Source organism: Vulpes lagopus, chromosome 5, assembly GCF_018345385.1.
Source record: "Vulpes lagopus strain Blue_001 chromosome 5, ASM1834538v1, whole genome shotgun sequence".
Lineage (NCBI taxonomy): Eukaryota > Metazoa > Chordata > Mammalia > Carnivora > Canidae > Vulpes > Vulpes lagopus.
The window spans coordinates 103963148-103969686 of NC_054828.1; positions in this window are offsets into that span (position 1 = coordinate 103963148).

Consider the following 6539-nt stretch of genomic DNA (forward strand, 5'->3'; position numbering starts at 1 on the left):
GAACGTGAGCTCCATCTTTGGGTCTTCCATAAACTCTGTTTTCTTTTACAACTAACCAGGTCATTCACCTGACAAGGAATAATAAAGCAATGAAGGAAGAGAATGATGTCTCTGACTTGGTCATTCCTCCATGTTAATCCTAATTTTTAGGTATTTCAGGACAGCATGAATCTCACAGGAAGCAGCTCACCTCCCAAGAAATGTTAACTATACTCCAAGGTGGTTTAAAACTTTGGTTAGCCAAAATGCCGCGCTAAAGGATTAGGATTCTAGTTCATTGGTTCTATGGCTTCTGAGAAAATTCTCCCTCCCAAACCTGCCCTCCTTGGAAGAAAGTGTTGCACTCTCTAAGGATGTCAGTGTTCACCCATCATTACAGTGACCTGGGTATGTGCTGCTGGAGTCCATTGCTAAAGGAAAAAATGCTAGAATCTACTGCCAGTGTTCCTGCTGGCAAAGAATAAATATCCAGAAGAGCTGGGGCTCTAAGCTTACAAAGGGACAACAGAAAGTCTCTTATAGTGGGTTAGAAAGAAGGATGACAAAGAATGAAGAACAGAAGGCCAGAGGAGGCCAGAGGTGAACCTCAGATACTTCACCACCACGAAACTCACAAATCAAGTGTTGGATCCTCACTGACATCCTCTGCAGAGGTCATTTACTGGGTGGTAAAGATCTCTGCACCCATACAGCTGTAGTCAAACCTCATGCCCGAGCCCTACATAATGGAAAGTCCAATGATCACCCTATCCTAACGCCTATTTCAAATGCCTCCTCCACCAGGATATCCTAATCACTCCGACCAGAAGCAATCTCTCTACTTACTGATCATCTTTCCATGGTATCTAATGTGTTTCTTGGAGCCCAGGAGAGTTGGGAAGGAATTTCAAGAAGTTCCTTGATGAGAGGGTGGAAGGCCCAGAGAAGAAGGGTTCCAGAACAGCTGCATTTTCACCTGTCAGAAACATCAGGGTCCTTTTAAAAAGGGAGAAACTTTGAAACCACATATGTACAGTGAAATCAATTTTACTTGGTCATCCATCCCAGATAACCCAGATGGTCTCACTTGAGATACATGTTGTCCTATTTCAGATAACATATCAGAGTATGTGTCCTCCTTTGGCATTTGGAAAATATCAGGGAGTTGATGAAATTTATCATATCTTATCTGTATTATAGTTACTTGTGCACTTATTTTATCATCCCTATAAATTTTAAACAGCTTACATGAAGGAAGCATATTCTTGTTTGCATCCTTTACAGTACATGTCCCTGTGCCTTACACTCTGGTGTTCAACAAATACAAGTTGAATGACAATAAGAATGTCAGATCATATTTACTAGCAAGCAGATTTATGGAATGAATGTGCTAAAAACTTATCTTTGCTTTATAGACAGACACACAGAAGCAACTTGAAGATAGGACCTTACAAACCCAAAAAAGAAGTCTTAGGCCACGGCAGGAACACAGATATTAATATTGTGCCATGAATGGGATACCTACCTTTGGGCTCTTGTTTATGTAAATCTCAGTGTTTCTGGGTTAAGGTGCAAAGCATGGTATCACCAAGTGTTAACTCTGAGGTGGGTGCCTAATTTGCCTAATATGGCCTTCTGCTCAGACAAATGACCTGACCACAGTCAGGGCCCCCTAGATGTCCCTGGAGGATTATGATGAAGGACTCTGGAATACAGTTTCCACATTAGTCAAGCAGGTTTGGAAAGAAGAGAGAAATATAGGTCAGCCTGAGAGGAGTGCCAGCATTATTGGCCTGATTCCTTGGCACAGAGTGGTACCTAATAAATGTGTTGAATGTGTGAAATGGCCCCCCTCCCCTCCTGCTCCAACCTGTTCAGTCAGAATTCAGGCTACTTAAAGCACTCTCAAGGCCAGCGCCTGCCTATCTCTTATCTTTCTTGAGGAAAATACCGCAACCATTGTTTCTAGAGAGTTGATGACATAGGCTAAGGAGAACATCCCCGGAGGAGGGAGAGGTGTCCTCGAGAGTCTGATATACTCCTCAGCAGGGTGGGCTGCAGCAAAAGACCCTGGCCCTGAGCCCAAGTGACTTTGAGGACCTGAGAGTAGGAGACTATTGTCAGATTTGGTTTTCAAACAGCCCTGTGGAACATTCTCTGTGAAGTAAATGTAAGGACAATCCCAGGTGTTTCCCCCACTGCACATTTCCTGGTTTTTGTTGTGAGACTCCAAATTCAGTAACCTGTGGTAAGCCCCTCAGAAGATAGTCTATCTGTTGTGCACAGGGACTTGTAACACTGAGTAACGTGAGACAAGGAGAGACAGTGAAGACATTTTGCACCTGTCAGGTAGGTGTAAGTTTGATTCATGGGTTGGGGAGGGGTGCATGGGTACATGTGGTTCCATGCCCATGTATGAATCACTTGGGGGAGCAGGAGAAATGGGGGGATGTCACTGTGGACCTCTCTCTTCCCCTGTGTGTTTTCATCTTGTTTCTCGCTAACCCAAAACATTAACTTAAATGATCAACTGCATTTCCTGCTCATCTTATAATTACTGAAATAGCTCTGTAATGTTCATTTGGGCAAGTAAAAATTGGATGAACAAAGAAACTTTGACAATACAGAGTTGGGACTTGCTAGCAGGTATGCAAATGAGGAAGCTGCAGAGAAAGAATTAGTTGGGATTGAAATCTTTATAAATCAAAGTATCACGATTTGCATGACCTTGAATGAATCACAGATCTACCTCTAATTCATTCATGAAAATACTGTTTTATCCAATATTCTTTGGGTGCCACGTATCTGTACTAAGCACTGAGGAGTCAATCATTCATTTGTTCAACAAATATTGAGTAAGTCTCTACCATGTGCCAAGCACTAATCAGATTGTTGGGATGAAGCAGTGAGTAAATTAGGCAAACTTTCTGCCTTCATGGAGCTGATAGTAGGTAGAGTGGTGCAGGGTGGAGGAGGTAATCAACAAATAAATATATGGTATGTTGGGCATGGGGCGAAGGAGACAACCACAAATAAATACACAATATGTTAAATGATAAGTGCCATGAAGAATAAAGGCAGGAAAGAGATAAAAAGGCCCACAGGTGACATTTGATATGGAATGTCCAGGAAGCTGCCATCTGAGCAGAGGCCTGATAAAAGCTAAGGAGGGAGGCATACAGCTATCTGGAGAAAGAGAACATCCCAAAGAGTACAACAGGAATGACTCATTATATACATGAGCCTTTTAAATTGCTTCTAGTCCCTTCTGGGACCAGGCTAAATGTGAGTTAACCATAAGGGCCTTTCCCTACCCAACGTGAACAAAACAACCGAAGAAGAGGAAGAAACCAGATGAACATAAAGGGTTTTGTAAAGCGAGGAAGGCGATATTAATGTAAGGTTAAGGCTGTTTATTGGCCACAGGTTTCCAGGCAACAATCAAATATGCATCTATATTTGAAGGCCTTATCCACAAATAAAATTGGTGCTGTCTGAGTTTAAAAACTAATTCAAATGCCAAGACAGTCCTAGGATTTGGCAGTGTCTGTGAGTGACTGTCTAACCTGCCCAGAGCTACATACTAGGCCTGCGGTCTGCATGCTGATGTAGTCTCCCCATATACCATTTCCTGCTGCATTTGATTAGGCCAAATGATGTGACCTGAGGTTCTTTATTTACAAGGAAATCACTGGCTTGCAAATCCCTTAACTTTCACCAATTGTTCAACCAAATTCATTAGCCTTGGTTAGCTTTATTTCCAGGACTGGTGAAATTCTAATTGGGGAACAAGGAGGGGAATCCTTCAGCCACAGGGACATTCTTATTCAGAATGTTCTAACCTTCCAACTTCTCTTACGTTTTGCCTTAACTCAAACTTAGGGGGATAATCGAGAACATACACACACAAATTCAGTCTGAATGTGGCATTTTGGAGGAAAGCCCCAGCTGAGTACACAAGAGTGTGTTTCAGCTTTGCTAGAAGAGAAATAGTTATGCATTATACATGGACTATAAAGACATTTTTTGTAAGCCTTACTTTTCAGTGTTTGAATTTTAGATCTTAAAATGTTCCATGTGTTTAGTATTTCTTGTTCAGCTATACTAAAAAAAAGTGGTCAAAAATTTGGTCTCAACATATGTGTGGCATATTTCAGGAATGTTTAATATATTGTTATTTCTGGAGCTATGGAGTTTGTGAACATGGCTTTTACATTCATTACTGGTTGTACTCATTTATTCAGTAAATATTTGTTGAGTACCTACTATGTGCCAGGTCCCGTTTTAGGTATGAGAGATGCAAGAACAAAGTCCACACATCAGAGGACACAGGCCATAAATGACTCTGTAAATAAATATAATGTAATGTCAGGTAATGAAATTCTTCTTGCTTTAAGCCCAGGATGAGAATGTGGTAGAGCTGCTGTTTTAGTGAAAAAATCTCTCCCCTGAAATCTCATTTGAATAAAGACCTTAATGGATCATTTGGTTATCTGGGGAAGAAGTGTCCAAGCAGATGGAGTGCCCCAGGCACTGCTGGAGTTCCTGTAAAAGCCTGAAGGCCATGTGCAGTGAGTGAGAGGGATGGCTAGTAATCGGAAATGAGGTCTTACAGGAAACCATATGTCATAGCGTTCCTGGTGTTCCCGAAGTGAAAGGGCCACTGAGGCCAGTTTCATTTTCTGGAGGTTCAAACAATGAAAATAAATTGCAAGGAGAGATGGCTACCGAACAGTCTCATTAAATTTCACCTTATTGCATAGAAAAAAAATGCATGTTTAGTCTTTTATGGCTTGGGCCCATTTCTCTCTATGTTTCTCCTGCCTGAAATGCCCTTCGTGATTCCTCTCCCTATTTAATTTCTCCTATATTCCAAAGCGTAATTTAAGCTCTGCTTCCTGTAAGGATGCTGAAGGTGACAGGCTCTTCTGGGTCTGTGACTGGAGGCTTTTACAGAGGGCTTCCTCACCACCCATAGACTGATTTTCAGAGGAACTAGGAAGTTGAATGCTGAAGAACTGGTGTGTAGGGAAGTGCATGTGTTTCTCGGACAAGGGTATTCCTAAGTCCCATGAGATTTTTAAATGGATCTCTGGTTTTAAAAGATTGAGAACGACTACTCTTGCCCAGTGCTTCTCAAACATCAAATGTGCACACGAACCCTCTACGTTTCATTACAATGAAGACTACAGTTCAGTAGCCCTGGACTGAGGCTTGGTGCTGGTCTTCCCAGGGTCCCACCGCCACACTTGGTGGCAAAATGCTAGAATAATTCTAGCCAGCACTTGCCTGCATACAATGGCATGTTGCTCTGCCCCTCAAGTAGACTGCAGGTTTCTGGACAGCAAGGGTACTGCTGACAGTTCTTGGCTCTTCTCCTACGGTTGGGACTAAGAAAAATACCCACCATCGGGCCTGCCAGATGCTTGTGCTACAGATATGAGTGCATTAATTTAGCCTGATTAGAACATCTTCTGTATGTCCACTTTCTTAGTCTCTTAGGCTTCTAAGGATATTCCCTCAAGTTTTCAAGGCTAAACTTTTCCGTAATGCAGAGCAGAATTCTAGAACCTCTAAAATCTTCCTCAAACTTCTTCTCTCCCCATAAATGAAATAAAAATCCACCAAACCTAAAAGCCTTCAGAGTTAGTATATGAAATGCACTCATTTGGAAGAATAATTCACTGTATATCTAAGGGGACTCACCCTGAGGATGTTCAGTATCAGGAAGACGGCTGGTACAAATAAATAATGAGAAGCATCAAAGAGACCAAGATAAATCAAATCAGCACCACCAGCCCTAGAAGGGGCAGGTTCTGGATAAATTGTTTAGAGCTCAGAAATGACGTCTTAGAAAAAAAAAATGACGTCTTACGAAGAGCAGAGAGGGAAAGTTTCTAGGTGAGGAATGATGTAGAAAAGTGAAAATGGGGTTTGGGAATGAAATAGCTATCCCAAACAACCTGCCGTTCTATATTTGCACAAGCTGTAAAAGAAGCTATTTACTTAGTCATGTGGAAATAAAGTGTTTTTACCAGCAGCCAACTATAGAGCGAATGAAAAAGAAATTTTACACGTAAGACATATGTGTAAAGAATGCCTTTGTGTGTGCAAAAGGAATTTTTCATGTGGTACTTAATAAATATATACACATATTATTTGTACTTATAAAAATACCACATGCAATGAAAGCTATGCATAAATATTTATAAAAATCCCTTTATCTAAGTAGGCCAGTAACATTTAATATTTTTCAATAAATCCATACATAAAATATATACATTAGTGCCAAATGGAACATATATTTTGAAATATGAACCAAGTAAAACTCCGAGGAATCTGGAGTAAAATCCAGGTATCTGCCAAAGGAAACTTTGGAGTAGTTGTCATTTGAAGAAAAGAAACAACGCTGGGTCTCTTATCTTCCACGACTGTTTTGCTGGTCAGATTTCTAACATCTCTTCAGCTGAGTTTTGTATTTGACTTCCAGCCTCACGGCCATTTGACCTGCCAACTATTATTTTCTTTGAGGGCTTTACCACTCCACCCAAGCCTTCTGC